Raw genomic sequence first — 22,100 nt, forward strand, 5'->3', positions numbered from 1 at the left:
AGGGTGAGCCTTCGTGGCGCGGGGAATCCTTCGTGGGACCTCCACTCCTCCAAACGTGACGTACCTTGTTGCAAAGCAAGGGCACCCGCGAGTGCATCCTCGAGTGCGCGTGCTATCGGTTATCTCTAACCGAACTCCTTACTTGTGATTTAATCGCTCGTGAGAGCCTTCGTGCTCGAGTTAGTTGTATCCTCATATAGGTTGCTTCACCTAGTTTGCATTAGGCTCATCTTTATATTCCGCAAAGCCTAATATTGCAAAGAAAGAATTAAAATTTGTAGAAACCTATTCACCCCCCCCTCTAGGTTTACCATCTCTATACTTTCAATTGGTATCAGAGCCTGGACTCTTATTAAGGGCTTCACCGCCTTAAGAGTGAGATGGATAAACTCTTCGAGGGTCTAGATGAAGACTCTAACCTTTCGGTTAAAGAGATGAAATCTAGATTCTTGGCATATGAGGCCGAGAAGAAGAAAAAGGAGGATGAGCTACAAAACCAAATGGCGTAAATGACTGCCATGCTTAAGAACCTAATCAAGGGTGGAACTTCTAGTGGGGCTTCGGTCTCTAAGGAGTCCTACCATGATGTTAACTATAACTATCCTAGAAACACTTCACCCATGCCTCATATAAACCATAGTGGGACCGTTCCCCATTACGATGGAACTCACTTTCCACATTGGAAATCTGCTATGGAATCTCATATTCGCAATGCAGCGGTGGAGCTATGGGAGCTCATTGTTCATGGATATCCGAGCCACAAGATCCCACTCGGTTGACCTCCACCGAGTTCTACAACCGTCAACTCAATGCATCCGCACGTGACAAGATTAGAAGTGGCATCAACCGCAAGCTTCTTGATCAAGTCGATGACATTGTCTCCGCTAAAGAGTTGTGGGATCGGATCGTAGTACTACAAGAGGGAACCGATTTGATCCAATCAGCTCTCTATGAGACCGCAAAGCAAGAGGCCTACCAATTCATGATTCGAGATGGAGAATCCATATTTGATGCCTATGCTAGGCTTGGTGCTCTGAAAGTAAGGGTCAAGGGACTTGGTGTTGAGAAGTACAATGACGGATTTGAGATGAACGAAGCCTTCATAAAATCCAAGGTCATTGCTATGATTGCCGTCAAACAAGAAGACACCAACCTTGGACTCAACTTGCAAATCATGACCAAGAGTGCCGATCTCAACTCCGATGATCTTGTCTCCTATGTGGCCGCCAATGAAAGCATGGCCAAAGCCGAAAAGAGGCTCAAGGCAATGAACCGTGTTGATGAAGCCTCACACAACCATGAAGCGTCACACAACCTTGCTCTCAAAGCTAGAGCCGACCATGAAAGCAAAGAAGACTATGAGATTGAAGAAGATGAAGAGATGACTTCAACTAGTGACATTGCTACCGACTTTGCTTTCTTTGCCAAGAAGTACAAGGCAAAGTTCCCAATGCTCCTCAATGACAAGAAGAAGAAGAGAACTTGCTACAATTGTGATGAAGATAACCATTTTGCAAATGAGTGCCCTTATGAGAAAAGGGTAGACAAGCCAAAGTTCATCAAAGGGGTCAAACCAAGATTGAAGCCGAACCCAATCAACGATCGGTACAAGAAGAACAAGGGAAGAGCTTTTGTTGGGGCCGAGTACTTGTCCGATGAAGAAGAGGAAGATGAGGAGAAGGAGGTCGGAGTGGCCGGTTTAGCATACTCTAAGCCCGGGTCACTCTTCACATATGACTACTCCAAAGATTACTCCACGGAGAATGATGTTGGCTCTTCCTTCATGGCAAGAACAACTCAAGATGATGACTCCGATGACTCTCCCTCCTCTCCAATCATTGGCTCTTGTCTTATGGCAAGGGAAACCAAGGTAATGGAACCTCCACCTTCCCTATCTAGTGTTCTTGATGATGAAAACGAAGATCAAGAAGAATTAACTATGCTTAAGGAACTCTATGATGTTAGATGCACCCTTCGTGGTGAAGCTCTTGTCAAGTTTGATTTCTTGATGGACTCACTCAAAGAAAAGGATGAGTCCATTGAGGAATTAGAATATCAATTGAATGAGAAGGAACGGAGATTCAATCTCCTAAGACAAGAGCTAAAAACCGAAAGGTGCATGTCTCAAGGCCTTAAGCAACAAATTGAAACTTATGAACTTGATAAAGTTAAGGACCTAGAAACTATTGATAGGGCTCAATTATTGACCCAAGAGCTCAATGCTTCAAAGGAGGAACTTGAAGTTGCTCATGCTTCTCTCACTAGGGATCTTGACCACCTTGAAAGAGCTAACAAGCTTGTCAAGGATGAACTCAAGAAACTTGGAGAGAATCATGATCTACTTCAAGAATCCTACAAAAAGGCTCTTGGATCAATGAAGGATCCCATTGATGTTGAAAAGCTTGCTTGTTCCTCCATTTCCTTTACTAGTGAGCATGCTAAACTTGTTGAGGAACATGTTCGTTTACAAGAGGAACTTTCTTTGCATGTTGAGACCAATGCATATCTTGAGTCCTTGGTGACCAAATATGGTCTTGACTATCATCCTAATGAATCTTCTTGTGAGCAAGCATCTATTCTTGAGGAAAATGTTAGGCTAACAAAGGAACTTGCAAAGTTCACCACCGCCAAGAACAAGATGGGATTGGATGACCTCTTGAGTAAGCAAAGGTCAAACAATCAAAAGTATGGACTTGGATATACTCCCAAGTCTCACAAGAAGAACAACTACAAGAAGGAGAAACCCGCTCAAGATAAGAACAAGAAGGTCACTAACAATGGCAAAGCCTCAAAGGGCAAAGCCACTAGTGGTGCCCACACGGGCCAAACGATCACTATGCATTATTTGTTGATTATTATGGTGATGTCTATGCTAACTATGTTGGCCCTCCTAATGGCTATGCTTATAGAGAGTACTCAATTTGGGTACCAAAAGATATTGTTGCCATTGCAAAGGAACCCATTAATCGATGGGTTCCTAAATCCTCTACTTGATCTTGTAGGGGTATTCCTCCGGTGGTCCAAAATGGGTGTTTGATAGTGGATGCACCAATCATATGACCGGAGGAAAAGGTGTGCTTGATCAATTCATTGAAGATATCCACAAGAAGTCAAGCATTACCTTTGGTGACAACTCAAAGGGAAAGGTACTTGGGTATGGCAAGGTAGCAATCTCTAAGGACTTGTGCCTTGAGACGGTTATGCTTGTTGAACACCTTGGCTATAACTTACTTTCTATATATCATCTTGCCGATGCCGGTTACAATTCATATTTCACTAAATATTATGTGCAAGTCTTTAGGAGTGACAATCTCAAATTGGTCCTTGTTGGATTTGTGGAGAACAACCTTTATGTGGTTGACCTCTCGAAAGAGAGCCCCTCCTTCTCCACATGTCTAATGGCGGCCAAGCATGACGAAGGATGGTTGTGGCATCGCCGTCTTGGTCATGTTAACATGAGGAATCTTAAACAACTCCTAAAGGGTGAGCATATTGTGGGACTAACCGGTGTTTCTTTTGAGAAAGATCGTGTTTGTAGTGCATGTGTAGCCGGAAAGCAACTCAAGAAGAAGCATCCCATCAAGAGTATTGTTACCACATCTAGGCCTTTGGAGCTCCTTCATTTGGACCTCTTTGGGCCATCACACTATGATACTCTTGGTGGAAGCAAGTATGGACTTGTCATTGTTGATGATTACTCAAGATACTCTTGGGTCTTTCTCCTTAAGTCTAAGGACGAGACCCATAGAGAGTTCATCACCTTCGCCAAGAAAGCTCAACGTATGTATGAATCCGAGATCAAGGCAATTAGGACCGACAATGGCACCGAGTTCAAGAACTACACTATGCAAGAGTTTGTGGATGATGAGGGCATCAAGCATGAGTTTTCGGCGCCATACACCCCTCAACAAAATGGTGTTGTTGAAAGGAAGAACCGGACTATCATTGAGATGGCAAGAACCATGTTGAGTGAATTCAACTCACCCCACAACTTTTGGGGAGAAGCCATCTCTACGGCCGTCCACTACTCCAACCGGCTCTTCCTCCGTCCCCTTCACAACAAAACCCCATACGAGCTCCTTACCGGTAACAAGCCTAATGTCATGTATATTCGTGTCTTTGGATGCAAATGCCTTGTTAAGAACAACAAAGGAAAGCTCGGTAAATTTGAAACTAGAACCATAGAGGGTATATTTGTTGGATATGCGGAGAACTCTCACGCCTATAGATACTACAACCGGTCCTCCGGGACTATTGAAGTATCTTGTGACGTGGTGTTCTTGGAGGATAATGGCTCCCAAGTGGAGCAAGTTGTTCCATGTGTTGCAGGTAATGATGTTGATCCATCTAGTGCCATCAAGCATATGGGCATTGGACACATCCGGCCCATGGAGGTTCATAACGATGATCAAGATGATGGAGTAGATGTCTCAAGCACGCCACAAGTAGAGCCTAGCTCAACTCAAGCCGAACCATCAAGTGCAACTCAAGAACCATCCTCCACTCAAGATGAGTCTCAATCCGAAGAACAAGAAGAAGATCCTCATTCCATGGAGCAAGATCATGATGACGATCAAGAAACATCCTCTACTCATGATCAAGCTCAAGTGGTCCCTCATGATCAAGTACTTGCAAGAGATGAATTCATTGATCATGAAGGAACCATTCGGAAGATCAAGGCCGCTACAAGGGCAAGTGACATGAAAGTGGATCAAGTCCTTGGTAGCATCTCAAGAGGAGTGGTAACTCGTAGACACCATGCATTACTTATCACTTATTGTCAACATCATGCTTTTGTGTCTAGTTTTGAACCACTTAAGGTACATGAAGCCTTGGTTGATCCGGATTGGGTAATTGCCATGCAAGAAGAATTGGAGTGTTTCACTCGTAATGAAGTATGGTCTCTAGTTGAGAGACCCAAGGATCATCGCATCAATGTCATTGGGACCAAATGGGTATTCAAGAACAAGCAAGATGAGAATGGCATTGTTATACGAAACAAAGCAAGGTTAGTGGCGCAAGGGTTTGCCCAAATAGAAGGTATGGATTTTGAGGATACCTTTGCGCCGGTAGCCCGTCTTGAAGCTATTCGTCTTTTGCTTGCATTTGCATCTTTCCACAATTTCAAATTATATCAAATGGATGTGAAAAGTGCATTTTTGAATGGTCCCCTAAAAGAAACCGCATATGTGGCTCAACCCCGGTTTCAAGACCCATGCCGACCCAACAACGTGTATTTACTCCATAAGGCAGTCTACGTTCTCAAGCAAGCTCAACGGGCTTGGTATGTGTTGCTTAGGGTTTTCTTACTACATGATGGGTTTTGCATGGGTACGGTCCGATTCCACCCTTTTCACCAAGCGGGTTAAAGGGGGTGGCCTCTTTATATGTCAAATATATGTTGATGATATTATTTTTGGTGGAACTAACCCCAATCATAACAAAGCTTTTGAGCTATTGATGACTAGGAAATTTGAGATGTCCATGATGGGAGAGTTGAAGTTCTTTCTAGGCTTCCAAGTGAGGCAACTTGCAAAAGGCACCTTCATCTCTCAAGAAAAGTATGTGAAGGACATGCTCAAGAAATTCAACATGACCAATGCAAGTCCAATGAAGACACCCATGCCCGTAAAGGGGCAACTTGGTTCATGTGACGGTGAGAAGGATGTGGACATAAAGGTATACCGCTCCATGATAGGATCCTTGCTCTACCTTTGTGCCTCTAGGCCGGATATCATGCTAAGTGTAGGGATGTGTGCTCGTTTTCAATCCGCTCCCAAGGAGAGCCATTTAGTGGCGGTCAAACGGATACTAAGATACCTTGTTCTCACTCCTACTCTCGGGCTATGGTATCCAAAGGGGTCAACCTTTGAACTCATTGGCTATTCGGATTCCGATTGGGCCGGTGATAAGGTTGATCGGAAGTCTACCTCCGGGGCTTGCCAATTTATTGGCCGGTCATTGGTGAGTTGGTCATCCAAGAAACAAAACTCCACCGCCCTATCCACCGCCGAAGCCGAATACATATCCGCGGCATCTTGTTGCACTCAATTGTTATGGATGAAGCAAACCTTGAAAGACTATGGTGTGTCTCTTGGTACGGTGCCTCTTCTTTGTGACAATGAAAGTGCAATAAAGATCGCCAATAACCCGGTTCAACATTGTCGCACCAAACATATTGACATTCGCCATCACTTCCTACGTGATCATGTTGCCAATAAGGATATTGATCTCACTCATGTGGGAACAACCTACCAATTGGCGGATATTTTCACTAAGCCTTTGGATGAAGCCCGCTTTGTTAACTTGAGAGGAGAACTTGGTATTCTTGATCCTAAAAACTTGGATTGATTAACTTCTTGCACTATATTCTTGCATTTATCTTGCTATCTAGCTTAGAGGCATAGCACATATGGGGATAGTCATCATACCATGTCTTGGTATAATGCATACCTATGTGTGCAACATAAATAGACCCAATGTCATTATATGGACCCAAGCATGTCTCTTCGAGGTCTCATGACATTTGCGCTTTCACATAGGGGGAGTAATCCCCCGCCCCTCATTGAGCCTTCATTACCACTTGATTTGACTATATAAGGCCAAATGATCTTGTTGCAAAAACTATTTCAAAATGCTCTTATGATTCTTGATATACTTCGAATCATGCCCATTGTAGCTATTTGTATCTTGTTGGCATTTTCATTCCAATGGGTATGCCTAGAGAACTTTGTGTTTTCCAACCCCATGTCTATGCTCATCTCATCATCATCTATCTATCTATATGTACATGTCATCATTTGAACACTTACACACACTTACACACAGCATAGGGGCAAAAACGAGGCAAAATTAGAAAATTCTGGGCTGGTTTGGCCGCTGGCCCGGTCGGACCGGGTCCCTGACCGGAAGGTCCGGTGGACCGGGCGGCAACCGGGGTCTGGGCCGGGTCAGCCGGTCACCAGCCCGGTCTGACCGGATGTCTGACCGGTCGTGCGGCCCACTATATATTGGGAAGAAATACCCCTTGGGGTCTTCTTCCCCATTGTTCCCCAATCCCCAACCTCCATGGCCGGCGCCCTCAACACCTCCACCAAGATCTAGGCACTTCCCACCACAAGAACCTCCCCAAACTTCACCACACCATAGATCGGGTCCATTGGAACATCTCCACCGAAGGATTTGGTCCCTCTCCAACTAGCTTGGGAATTTTTGGAGTTCTTGGTCTTCAAGCCCTACCTTGTGTTCTTCTTGTTCCCTTGATCAAGGAGGACAATGTCTTCGGGTAATGTACTCTCCTTCCTTCCTAAGTTCTAGTCCTCCTCACACATTGCAAGTTCTTGCCAAAATTTGAGGAAATCTTAGGGTTAGGTTTAGGGTTTGCAAGTCCTCATGCCTTTAGAGTGTCTCTCAACACAAAGCACATTCTCCACTCTATTGCTATAGCATGTACTCAAGTTTTTCGAGTTTTTGCATGAATTTGTGGTAGAAATCTGGGCACAACATCACAAATCGACAGACCCGGTTTCCAGCCCGGTCGACCGGCCGCTCAACTGGCCGGGCCGGTGTGTGGTCCGGTCAACCGGTCGCAAACCGGATCGTCCGGTCTGCTGCCCGGTTTGACCGGCCTGTGCGCCGGGTTGCCCAGTTTTTCGCACAAACTCATCACTACACTTGAATATATGCTATACTTTTTGGATCCTCTCTTATTGATGACATGTACACTTACCCCACTGCTATCCTTGCTATATTTTTCTCATTCACAGGAAGTTGGAGTGGTGAGCCACCACGTGGCAATGTTGCCAAGCGAGGTAGGATGGCTGATCCTCCCCGCCGTTCTAGTAGCCGTGCACCCCCCCAAGCTCAGCAAGATACTGACACTGGTAGCTCAGCTCGGGGCAGAACCAAGTCTGTTGCTACCAAGCGCAAGGACAAGAATGTTGTCCAAGAGGATGATGAGGTAGTACCAACCATCAATGTTGGGGCTGCAAATCGTCTTGAGTGGCAGGAGTGGAGGACACTGAATCCGTATCGCTTTGAGAAGCCAACTTACACTCGTTCGGACAAGGCATTCTGGACCAACACACAGGCAGCCCTCTGGGAGGGTTACTATGATTCTCATGAGTTTATGAAGCATGGTAATATTGTATCACCCAAGGCTATCAATCCTGAAGAACTGGCCTTGCATGAAGCCACCAAGTATCGGTTTGTGGTTCAAACCTTGAGGAGTCTGGGATTGTATGACCTTGTGTGCCTCAAGCCTGATGATACTCAAGATGATCCTATCTTTTGTCCCCTCCTTGTCCGTCAGTTTCACTGCACTGTCTTCTTCCATGATGATGAAGATCGCACCCTCACTTGGATGACCGGCAAGACCAAGTACTCATGCTCCTACTCTCGGGCCTGCAGCCATGGGTTGTGGTGATGACAAGTGATCCAGGGTACAAGATTCATTCACGGTCCAGTGCTCACTAGGGGTGACATCTCTTTCGCTATCCTCCAAACCCTACGCCTGGACCTCCCACCATCTCTGGGATGTACTACTCCTATTTGGTTCTTGCCAAGCTATTCCGGGAGAACCTCATCAGCAAGTCTGGAGATCACAGTGAAGTCCGGAACTATCACCTCAACTTGATGTACTATTGTCATCCTGACAGGGTGAGGAAGATTGATGGCTGTGATCTTATCTACTGTGAACTGAAGAGGGCAATTATGGACCGCATGACTCCCAACTACGCCCAATATGTTCAGCGGCTCATCAACTACATTGTTCCTGCTCCTCGGAACGTTATTGGTGAGAAAGTCATCATGGATCCATTCAGGTTCCCCATTCAGGAGGCCACTCGTCCAGACGTTCCCTCCATGATGCCCACCACTGAGCGCCGCTCCAAGGCACACCATGATCATGATGCTAGCTCCAGTCACTCTCGGCGCTCCCAGCATGGGGCCGCTCGTTTCTTCACATGCATGTTCCAAATGTGCAAGAGGAGCCATGATGTTGCCCATCAGACCCTTACTATTGTCCAAGAGACACGAAGGCGCCAGACTGAATTCATGGCCTCAAGGAACCACTCTGTTCCTCCTCCTGGCCCTGAGATGGAGCCTGTGATAGCACCTCAGTGGGAGATGCCTCCTCTTACCGATGAGATGCTCCAGAACTTCGACTACTCTGTGTACGCTCATGGTGCTCTCCCTAGGCCTGCTCGTGCTCCTCCTGCTGGCTTTGCTGATGATGATGAGGGTGATGATGGTGCCGGTGATGATGATGCCGGTGCGGATGATGCACGCGAGAGCTCCTCCTCGCTTGGGTTTGGTCACTACTGATGGGTGCGATAGCATCTCTCCTCTTCGCCTTTTTGGTGTTCCGATGCCAAAGGGGGAGAAGAGAGTAGAGTCTAGACCACGGGGGTTCTTTGATCGCCACAAGCCATGGGAGTTGCTTTATTTGGATTTTATATGGCTTGTGCTAGATTACTTTGAGTTTTCCAAGAACCATTTGCTATTCGTGTATGGATATGTATGGATGACTATTATGTGTGCTACTCCATGTTAGGATGATTATGCTATGCTTATATATCTTGATATGCACATCTCCATACCATGCTTGTTTCCTAAAGATATTGGGGGAGCTTCTCATGTTTCTCAAATGGTGCACTTTGCATTCAAACGCAAATTCTCCAAGTGCACACATTATGGGGGAGCTTTCGTAATATCTTATATGGAATCAAGGTTTAGAGCTTATCATAATATCTATTTGTGACTCTAGCTCGGTTTGTCATCGTATACCAAAAAGGGGGAGATTGTAAGGGTATTTCACCCTTATCCATTATTTTGGTAACGATGACACCGTGCTAAAGTATTTGGCCTAATATGTTTATAAGTACAATCTCAGGTATTAGGCAATGAGGCGTAAATGGTGTATCAAAGGAACAAGAAGGCTAAAGGTGACCCCCCATTTCAACAACAATCAAAAAGGGGTTACAGGAGAAATCCGGTCACCTGCCCGGTCCAACCGGGCCAGCAACCGGCCAGTCCGGCGTGGTGGCCGGTCAACCGGGCGGCAACCGGGCTCCAAAGGAGGAGCCAGCAGATCCGGTTTGCGCCCGGTCAACCGGGCTCTCGACCGGCGTGTCCGGTGCTCCGTCCGGTCCACCGGGCGGCAACCGGACTCCAAAGGAGGAGCCAGCAGATCCGTTTTGCGCCCGGTCAACCGGGCCCTCGACCGGCGTGTCCGGTGCTCCGTCCGGTCCACCGGGCGGCAACCGGGCGCCAACCGGCCGCCAACCGGAGGAGCTCCAGGACCAGCAAAAGGTGTCCGGTCCATCGGCCCGGTCAGACCGGCCTCTCAGCCGGGCTGTCCGGTTCGTGGTCTTGCCGACCGGGTTTGTCGAGGAAAAGCTGAGGTGGCAAGTGGCAAACGGCCATATTTCGAAGAACACTATAAATAGCCCTTCTCCTACCTCTAGACAGTTAGGCACTACACTACAAACTGTTCTTGAGCTCTCTCTCTCATACTCCATTGCTAGAAACACCAAAAGCCTCAGATCTCCCTCCTCCTCCACTCAAACTCAAATCCTTCCGGGGAATCATTAGAGGAGGACCCGATCTACCGTTCTACCAAGCCAAATCTCATTCCCCCTTGTATTCATTGAGAAGCTTGCTTCCTAGGGTTCCTTGGAAACCCTAGGTAGGCAAGAGGAGTCCGGAAGCATCCGGGCTGTGGATTTGCTCCGGGCAAGATTGTGAAGGTTTGGAGGCTACCTCAAAGTCTACCACAAGTGAGTGAGCTATTCCTTCGTGGGATAGGCTCCGGAGAATAGGGTGAGCCTTCGTGGCGCGGGGAATCCTTCGTGGGACCTCCACTCCTCCAAACGTGACGTACCTTGTTGCAAAGCAAGGGAACACGGGAATACATCCTCGTCTCCGCGTGCTATCGGTTATCTCTAACCGAACTCCTTACTTGTGATTTAATCGCTCGTGAGAGCCTTCGTGCTCGAGTTAGTTGTATCCTCATATAGGTTGCTTCACCTAGTTTGCATTAGGCTCATCTTTATATTCCGCAAAGCCTAATATTGCAAAGAAAGAATTAAAATTTGTAGAAACCTATTCACCCCCCCCCCCCTCTAGGTTTACCATCTCTATACTTTCACTCCTCCTCTTGGTAGCAACCTTCTTCCTCCGAGTATTCTCCGGTGCTAGCGTCTAAATTTAAATACGAGTATAATCACTCAACTAATTCAATGGCTATTCCATACATCACATATATTCACACAAACTATTCTAAGCACACAATTAATCTAATTATGGTGCATTGGTTGTGTTGCTTGAGGAGAAATAATTTCCTTTTATTTAATATGTAAATGATAGTTTCCATAGGGTTCTTGAGAAATAATTTCCTCTCATTGAAATCTTCTTAAGATTTAATTTCTCAAACAATCATACATGAACTTATATTGACCTAAGTCAAACATTCATTATCATCATTTGAGAAAATGATTTAAATGAGGTAGACCACCTCATACCAATTAATAATGCTACAAATGATTTAAATCTCCAAGTAATTCATATAAGAGAGTTTGGCCAGGGGTCCAAACATCAAATGAATTCATTTGAGACAAGATTTAAATGAAGTAAAATACTTCATATGATTTGCATAATAGTTTTGGACAATATCACTTAGATAAACTAGCCATATTGTCCATTAATTAAACTAGGGAATGATCATGCAAATTGACCACACCATTTTCTTGCATAAACAATTAGTGTAAGTCAAATGTGAGCTATTGGAGTTGGAATTAACTTAATATCTATTTTGGTTGATTTTTAATAATTATTTGAATAGGGAAAAGTCCATGCCTTCTTCTTTTTATCAGATTAATTCTACAACTAATCTTGAGATGAGACCAGTGGCATATTGTAGATCTTTTTAGTAGCTTTCCAACAATATGAAATTTGTTAAATTTGGCTAAGCCAAACTGATTCTATTGAATTTCAAAGTTGGAGCCAGTATTGATTTGAAAAGGATTTGAATTAAACCTTATTTGAATTAAAAGGGCCGGCGGGAAACCAACGTGGGCCGAAACCAATTCAAACGCAGCAAATCGGCCCAGTAACGCATCCAGTGCGCTTGGGCTTGCTGACAGGGTGGGTCCTGCACGTCAGCGGCTGTTAAAACCCGAAACGGTATGACTTAACAGAGGGCGTAGGATTAGAAGTGAATCGGACGGCTCACGTGCATCGTCGTCTCCGACGAGATGCCGTGGCTTCTCCGCCGAGCCTAGGGGATCGGAGGGCTAACCAGTGGTCCGGCGAGTGGCGGCGAGGTTCAGGGCGAGGTTGTCGTCGATGGTGAAGCAGCCTGTAGCAGTGGCGTTGCTCGGGGCGGCTCCAATCGACGGCGATTCCTCCAGGGCTTCCGCGGCTCCGAGCTTGCGATTGCAGTGTCTCCAGCGATGATCGAGGTAGCTAGTGGGTTGAGGAGAGACAGTGGAGGATGGGGAACGAGGTGGTCTGCTCAATGGCTTCCAGGGAACGTGGTATTTATAGAATCGAGCGAGGGCTGCGGGGCAGTGTGGTGGTCGACATGGGCGCGGCGATTCCGGTGAGGTGTTGGGATAGGCAAGGGTGCATGGACGTTCTCCTCATCCAGGCGAAGCTGTAGGTAGCAACAGCACGGTCGGGCGGCGTCTGTGGGCGACGCATTGTTTCCGTGTCGTCGGGCGGCGTCTACGGGATTTTCTTCTCCGTCTCCGGCGGCGGCGGTCCAGGGTCTGGTCGTGAGCGTGTCTGGTGGCGTCGTGGTGTCACGGCGATGCTCAACGCATTGCAAGTGGGGCCAGAGCGAGTGCGAGCGAGTGGAACGGTGCGTGTCCAGTGCGCGTCCACGCGCGACGCGAGCGGCATCTGGCGTCGACCTTGGCGCGCGATCTCCGGCGAGGCTACGTCACCTACGGCGATGCTGTCGGTGCTAGGAGATGTAGGAGAGCAAGGTGGCAAGGTTTGGCACGGTGGCCAGTGGTGGCGATGAAGGAGAAGAGGGGAGGTGCGTCGGGTGGCGACATGGCCGGCATGGCCATGCCCTAGCTGGCCATGCTCTCCCCTTAGGTTTAATATGTGTCATTAAGGGTGAGAGGGGGCAGGGGAACCATTTAGAGTAGGTTGGGGTAGATTAGGGTTGAGGTAGATCACTATTTAGAATAGTGTCAAATAGTTCCATATTTGCAATTTGTCCTTTTTGTCCAAATTTGATTGAATTCAAATGGTTGACCAATTGGAAAAGTGTGTGTTGGGTTGAGTTAGAAATGACCAGAGAAGATGAGGTGTGGTGGTGGAATTGTTGAATTCAAAGAATTGCAAATTTGGCTAAGTGTGAGATTGTTCCACTTAATAAAATGTTGCAACTTTGGATGAGCATAGCATTTGATCTAGAAAGAATTTGGTATGGTGATCTTTACAAAAAAAAGTGTTCGCCTTGATGTTGTCTTGGATGTGGTGCAAAGAGTTAGCAATGTTTGGTTTGAAAAATTTGAGTTGCAGGGGCTCAAAGTAGTGATCAGACTATAATTGGCAGATTTGACCATTATCATATGTGAGCCAATTTTGTATTTGAAATTCATGTGATTTGTGATTCTTTGATTCCAAAAGTTGTAATAAGTGTTTAGAAACATTATTCAACTAATGGTGAAGACCAAATTGGTATAGGGTAAAAATTCATAAAAATGGCATAGAGCCATATGTGAGGGTTTTAGGGTTTTTCATTTATTTGATTTCTTTCTCTTTTTGATTTATTTGGAAGGTGATCTTCATGTGATCACATTAGGGTTTTAGAGCATATACACATAATAACACTCATCATGGCATATCAATCAAATGCACAAGTCCTATGCAGGGCACTATATGCAATTTAAAAGTTTTTGTTGGTTTGAAATTTTGCTCTCTGGAATTCTTCTAACTTTCTTTTTATTGAAATTTGGGATGTTACAAACCCTTCCCCCTTACAAAAGATCTCATCCTGAGATCAAAAAGAAAGTTAGGTACTAAAGAGATCTGGGTACTCCTTCTTCATGAAGTCTTCGCGTTCCCATGTGGCTTCGTCTTCGGTATGATTGCTCCACTGTATCTTCAGAAACTTGATGCTTCGGGTGCGGGTGGTTCGGTAAACTTCCTCCAGGATGCGAATCGGCACTTCGCAGTATGTCAGGTCCTTGTTGATATCCACCGATCGGTGATCGATGTTCTTGAACACTTCGGTCTTCTCAGGGACTTCAAGGCACTTCCGGAGGAGTGAGATATGAAACACGTCGTGCACAGCCGACATTTCTTCAGGCAACTCCAGTTGATAAGATACTTCGCCTCGGTGGCTCAGAACTTTGAAGGGTCCGACATATCGGGGTGCGAGCTTTCCTTTCAGCTGGAATCTCTGCATTCCTTTCAAGGGGGATACCTTGAGATAGACGAAGTCTCCGATCTCGAAGGTCATCTCCCGATGTCTCTTGTCGGCGTAGCTCTTCTGTCTTGATTGCGCTGTCTTGAGATACTCGCGAATCTTGTGCACTTTCTCTTCGGCTTCACGAAGAACATCCGGGCCGAAAACTTGGCTTTCTCCGACTTCTCAGGGGGGTACGGCATTTCCATCCGTACAAGGCTTCAAATGGGGCCATCTGTAGGCTAGCTTGATAGCTGTTGTTGTACGAGAATTCTGCATAAGGTAAGCAGTCTTCCCACTTGGATCCATATTCCAGTACACATGCTCTTAGCATGTCCTCCAAATCTGGTTGACTCTCTCAGTCTATCCGTCGGTCTGAGGGTGATAGGCGGTGCTGAAATTTAGACGGGTTCCTAGTCCTTCGTGCACTTTCTGCCAGAATCTTGAGGTGAACTGTGATCCTCTATCTGACACTATCGACTTCGGGGTTCCGTGCAGGGCGACTATTCTAGAGATGTACAGTTCAGCTAACTTTGGGCCTTGGTATGTGGTCTTGACGGCGATGAAATGGGCGACTTTGGTCAATCTATCGACAACTACCCATATTGAATCATTGCCTTTGCTGGATTTGGGCAGTCCGGTGATAAAGTCCATTCCTACGGAGTCCCACTTCCATTCTGGAATCTGCAGTGGTTGTAGCAGTCCGGCGGGTCGTTGATGTTCTGCCTTGACTCTCTGACAGATGTCACACTTGGTGATGTAGCTGCCGATTTCTCTCTTCATTCCATGCCACCAGAATTGCTCCTTCAGGTCTTGATACATCTTGGTACCTCCGGGGTGGATTGAATAAAGGGTGTCATGGGCTTCTTACAGGATGACTTGCTTCAAGTCTGAGTCCGATGGTACGCAGAGGCGTTCTTTGTACCAAAGAACTCCGGCTTCATCTACGGTGAATCCAGGGGCTTTTCCTGCGGCTATCTGTTTCTTGATTCCGTCAATGCTAGTGTTGTCCTTCTAGGCTTCCTTGATCTGGCTAACCAAGGTGGGTTGCAGTTCTATGCTGGCTAGGAATCCTTCACTAACAAGTTCAAGTCTGAACTGTTCAAACTCTTGATACAGGCTGGGCTGTTCGGTTGCGATCATGGAGTTCAGCTGACATGGCAGTCTACTCAAAGCATCCGCTACCACATTGGCCTTGCCGGGGTGGTAGTGAATCTCCATGTCGTAATCCTTGATCAATTCGATCCATCGGCGTTGTCTCATGTTCAGCTCCTTCTGGGTGAAGATATATTTCAGGCTCTTGTGGTCGGAGTAGATCTCGCATCGATTACCCATGAGGTAATGACGCCAAACTTTCAAGGCTAGGACCACGGATGCAAGCTCGAGGTCATGGGTTGGGTAGTTCTGTTCATGTTGCTTTAGCTGTCTTGAAAGGTAGGATACAACTTTGCCTTCTTGCATAAGCACACATCCAAGACCAGTCTTGGAGGCATCGCAATATACGTCAAAGGGCTTGGTGATGTCTGGCATGATCAGGATTGGGGCTGTTGTCAGTCTACTCTTGAGCTGTTGAAAGCTCTCTTCACATTTGTCAGTCCACTCAAACTTCTTGTCCTTTTTCAACAGTTGGGTCATTGGTCGAGCGATGCTCGAAAAGCCTTCTACAAATCTGCGGTAATATCCGGCTAATCCAAGAAAAGCGCGGACCTCGGTTTGGGTGGTTGGGGCTTGCCATTCCATAACAGTTTTGATCTTGGCGGGATCTACGGCAATTCCTCCTGCAGACAAGATATGTCCCAGGAATCCTACTTCCTCCAACCAAAACTCACACTTGCTGAACTTGGCATACAACTGGTGGTCCCTAAGGGTTTCTAGGACAGTCTCCAGATGCTGTTCATGTTCCTCTTCGGACTTGGAGTACACAAGGATGTCATCGATGAAGACAACGACAAACTTGTCCAAAAAGTTCATGAAGATCTTATTCATGAGATTCATGAAATAAGCGGGGGCATTGGTTAGTCCAAACGACATGACGTTGTACTCATACAACCCATATCTGGTGGTGAAGGCAGTTTTTGGAATGTCGGTGGCTCGGATCTTTAGCTGATGATAACCAGTTCTAAGATCTATCTTGGAGAGAACTATGGCTCCGGTGAGTTGATCAAACAAGTCTTCTATCTTGGGTAAGGGGTATTTGTTTTTGATGGTGACATCGTTAAGCTTACGATAGTCCGTACATAAACGATTTGCACCATCCTTCTTGTCCACAAACAAAACTGGTGATCTCCAGGGGGTGCACTAGGTCTAATCAGACCCTTGGCTAACATATCATCTATTTGTTTCTTCAGCTCCACAAGCTCTGTTGCGTTCATGCTGTAGGCTCTCTGGGCTATAGGTCCAGTTCCGGGGATTAACTCGATGATGAACTCGATATCCCTATCCGGGGGCATACCGGGTAGATCATCCGGAAACACATCAGGGTAGCGACAAACGACCCTGATTTGATCCAGAGTTGGCTTGGATACACTTTGGTTGCAGGTGAATTTTCTGGGTAGTCTTTCAGAGACATGTTCTAGTATGATACCGGTCCTGCTAGTCATGGTTATGGCTTTCTTGGCACAGTCTATCAATCCATTGTGCTTGGACATCCAGTCCATTCCTAGTACAACTTCCAAACCTTTGGTTCCTAGAATGATTAGATTGGCATAGAAGTCTACATCATGGATTTTGATAGGTACGTTTTTGCAAAATTTTCTGGCTTTGGTGGTTGATCCGGGGATTTGAACTATCATAACATGCTTCAAACTGAGGGGTTGAATTTTACTTGTTGATGCAAAGTCTTCAGTGACAAAAGAATGAGATGCTCCGGAATCAAACAATACTCTGGCAGGGATGTGGTTGACAGAAAACATACCCAGTACCACATATGGTGCTTCCTGGGCTTCTTCGGCGTTCATGTGGTAGAGGCGGCCGTTGCGGTTATTGGGGTTGTTGGGGGCGAACTTCTTGCCGGTGGAGACACGGCGTTGCTGCTGAGCAGGTGCTGCGGTGTTGCTGGCGAGCTTGGCGAGTCGCTTGGGACACTCGTTGGAGTAGTGCCCCACTACACCACACTCATAAACAAGTGATGGTGGCCTTGTCCTTGGTCGCAACGGGGACGGCGTTGCTTCCGGTTCTGGGAGCGGTGTTGGTGTTGTTGTTGTTGTTGTTGGGGGCTCTGGGCGGAGTGCGGTTGTAGTTGTTGTTGTTGTTGTTGTTGTTGTTGTTGTTGTTGTAGCCTCCTGGCTTGGAGTTTCCTCCACTCCGGTTCTGATAACCGGGGCGCGAGTTCTGCATCGGGGGTTTGTTATTTCTCGGAGTGAAACCTCCGCTTGAGCTGGGGCGATACTTCTGGGTATTGCTAGACCCACTCTGGTTCATCATGCGGCGTTTGCGGTTCTCATTGGCTTGGTTCAGCTTGCCCTCCATCTGGATGGCGGAGTCAACAAGGGCTTCAAGGTCGGTGAAGGGGATGTTGACGAGGACAGTCTGCATCTCATCATGCAGTCCGTTCAGGAATCTCTCCTTCCTCTTCTCAACGGTGTCGGTCTCATCAGGGGCGTACCTTGACAGTGTAAGAAACTTGTCACGGTATTCTACCACCGTCATGCGACCTTGCTTCAGTTCACAGAACTCATCCCTCATCGTTTTGATAAGACCCGGGGGTACATGGTACTTGCTGAACTTTAGCTTGAAATCCTCCCAAGTCATGAACTGACCTCCATTCATGGCACGGGTGCTTGTCCACCAAGCGCGGGCTGGTCCAGCGAGATAGTGAGTTGCAAACAGAACCTTCTCATTGGCTTCCACTCCGGCTACTTCCAAATTATTCTCCATAGTCTGGAGCCAGTCGTCGGCGTCGAGGGGTTCCTCTGTCTTGCTAAACACCGGAGGGTTGGTGTTCTGGAAGTTCTTGAGCTTGGATCCGGGGTGGTCATGATTTCCATGGCCTTGGTTGGCAATGTTCTGCAAGGCTGTGATGTTGGCTTGGTGTTCGGCTCTTTCTGTCTCCCTGTCGGCAAGCAGGGTTTGCAGCAGTTGCATCATCGCGTCGTTGGTGCGATTGGGAGGGGCCATCTGAAGATATAGAAGATCATGAGATAAGAGGGAACATCCTATGGTTTATTTTGGGTAAGTTTGAAAACATTTGAAACTTGTAATCTTTTCATGACAAACATAACATTCATTCATTCATTCATTCATCACATAGTACAAGCTAACACACACATACTACCATGGTTTTAAGAACCATTCTCATGCTACGATACAAAGGACGGGACACAACTCACACCTACATAAGTGAAACTAGTGCAACTACTCCTCATCCTCGACATCGATCGGGATGAAGTCGTCGGGTCCTGCCTCCAGGAACTCGTAGTCCTCCTCCTCGGTGAACTCGTCCTCCTCAAAGTCGTCGTCGTCGCTCAGGAAGGCTCCTCCTCCCTGAAGGTCAATACCTCCGTCGTCATCCTCCATCTCTCTAAGCTGATCCTCCTGGGCCTTGACAGTGGCCTCAAGTGCTGCGATCTTGGCGCGAAGGCGCACAATCGTGGCGTCCTTCTTGGCACGCTGCTGGCGAAGGCTCTTGCGGTCGTTTTTGAGTAGCTTGATCGCCTCACCCTGCTCGATGATGTGAGCATGGGTCTGGTTCGCGTAAGCGCGAGTGGCGTCGAGGTCCTTCTGAGTCTGGTAGAGCATGAAGTCCAGGTGCTCAGCATGGTGCCTCAACTGCGGGTGCGGCTGCAGCTCCATGGGCACTCAAATAGCATCACGCCTCACGAGATGCGCGAAGCGGGAGGCGAGGATGCGCACCATGTTCTGTCCACAGAGACGCGCAAGTGCCTCCTGAAGGCCAAGTGCGAGTCCGTCGAGCTAGTTTCTCTCGCGGAAGGAGAAGAGGATCCTCTCCGAGGTGGGAGGCTCCATCTTGCCCCTCAAGTCAGCGGTGATGATCCACTGCAACTCTCCTCCAGGAGTGTCGTCCACCTGAATTCCGTGGAACTCAGGGTGTGGGCGCTCGAGGAAGTCCGAAAGTGCGTTGAGGTCGTTCTCGAAGATCAAGCTTCCTCCGTTCCCAAGCTGGCAAAACTTGGTGTTGATGGGTTCATTCGGCTCCATCTGAAAGAGAATTGGATGAGTAAGTTAGAGAGTGCAAAGTGTGGCAAAATTTTAAGTAGATTCAAATAAGATAGAACATGATTCATCAAATTTTTGAAAAAGTCTCAAAGGCAAGAGTGCAAGTAAATTTTCACAAATATTTTCTTCATTTGATTTCAAAGTTAAGTTTTTCAGAACGCCCATTCTAACTAAGGTCTTCTAAGGTCAAACAATGGTTCTAATACCAACTTGTCAACACCCGGATTTTTAAGTCCGAATGCCTATTATGTCATACATCGCAATCCCAGGAATATTGTTGTTGCGAGGCATAATAGTTAAGTATCACAGTCATCATTCATTACAAACCATAATGTCTTACAATTGGAATCACATCATCCATATTACACAAATAGTTGATCTATTGATCAACGAACAAACACAAGTTCATAGCGGAAGCGTAAGATACAAGGACTCTCGAGTCCACAGGCCAACGCTTGACATTGGAAGACTCCTAGTTGTCGTAGGCGTCCTGCTGGTCATCCCCTTGTTCATCTTCATACTCTGGCCATTTGAATAGCCAGGGACAAAGCCGTGAGTACTTCAAGTACTCGCAAACTAATACTAGTGTAAGTGCTAGACAATTCTAGTAATGTTCGCCAAGCTCTAGTTTATTTGCATAAAGCCAGTTTTAGTTCACAAGTATTTGAGAAAAGCTTATTCAAGTGCTAACTAACTCAAGTGGGAACATTAGTGTCATTCCCACCATTCAAGTGGTGATTTCAATTCAATTCACCACTTCACAAGTCATTTCACCAACATTTCAAATATTTGACATCGGAAACTGTATGGCCTTTCCAACCGTACGTAACCGTGGACGCGGCTATTCGAATAGAATGACACTCTGCAGAGGTTGCACACTTGTGCCACAACATTTGATTTCATCCATCGGGATTACCCCGAATCATCGTAACATAGTACGCGGATCATCAACCATAACCTTTCACTTACAAATCCTAGTATGAGCACCTCTCCCCATCAGCTTGGCCTCCCAGTGAAGACCAACTGTCAACCTGGGAACTGCACAGGGCTTGGCCGTACAATTCACCTCAATTCACATCTTTTCTCAACAACGGAGGCAGCCTCAAGCATAACACCTATGATGTGTGTTCAGAGGGAACCCATACTAAGATGCATAAACTTCCAGTTAAGCCCTACCCATAATCAGGTATTGTGGGGGTACTCAATATTGGAAAGGTATCGCATTCAAACCAATATCATTTTGATCAAAGATCACCATCTTCTCTTGGTCATATTCACCTTCAAAAATCATTCAATGGAATGCTTCATCATCCCAAGGTTTCAAATTTAGTTCAAGTCACATTGTTCCCATCTAGAGTAGTCAAGTTTTATTTCATTAGCACTAGCTCTAAATCATGAGGGGTGCTACCTTGCTTTGCTAGATAGAGACCAACTTTACTACTCTAGTAACTTCTTTCACTTTGACCAAAGTTAACTATAAAAGTAACTCTTGGAAAACAACAAGTAAAACTTGTAATGTAGAAACTTGGGATAGGCTTATGGTAAGAAAAGGTAAGACTATGGTGCCTTGCCCCAAAGGGACTTTGCACTTTGCAAGAATATTAGCTTGCCTTGGTAGTTCTCAAAGTTCTCCTCCTCCTCCTCTTGGTAGCAACCTTCTTCCTCCGGGTATTCTCTGGTGCTAGCGTCTAAATTTAAATACGAGTATAATCACTCAACTAATTAAATGGCTATTCCATACATCACATATATTCACACAAACTATTCTAAGCACACAATTAATCTAATTATGGTGCATTGGTTGTGTTGCTTGAGGAGAAATAATTTCCTTTTATTTAATATGTAAATGATAGTTTCCGTAGGGTTCTTGAGAAATAATTTCCTCTCATTGAAATCTTCTTAAGATTTAATTTCTCAAGCAATCATACATGAACTTATATTGACCTAAGTCAAACATTCATTATCATCATTTGAGAAAATGATTTAAATGAGGTAGACCACCTCATACCATTTAATCATGCTACAAATGATTTAAATCTCCAAGTAATTCATATAAGAGAGTTTGGCCAGGGGTGCAAACATCACATGAATTCATTTGGGACAAGATTTAAATGAAGTATAATACTTCATATGATTTGCATAATAGTTTTGGACAATATCACTTAGATAAAACTAGCCATATTGTCCATTAATTAAACTAGGGCATGATCATGCAAAGTGACCACACCATTTTCTTGCATAAACAATTAGTGTAAGTCAAATTGAGCTATTAGAGTTGGAATTAACTTAATATCTATTTTGGTTGATTTTTAATAATTATTTGAATAGGGAAAAGTCCCTGTCTTCTTCTTTTTATCAGATTAATTCTACAACTAATCTTGACATGGGACCAGTGGCATCTTGTAGATATTTTCCATAGCTTTCCAACAATATAAATTTTGTTAAATTTGGCCAAGCCAAACTAATTCTATTGAATTTCAAAATTGGAGCCAGTATTGAA

The sequence above is a fragment of the Lolium perenne genome, chromosome 3 (assembly GCF_019359855.2).
Source record: "Lolium perenne isolate Kyuss_39 chromosome 3, Kyuss_2.0, whole genome shotgun sequence".
Taxonomy (NCBI): domain Eukaryota; kingdom Viridiplantae; phylum Streptophyta; class Magnoliopsida; order Poales; family Poaceae; genus Lolium; species Lolium perenne.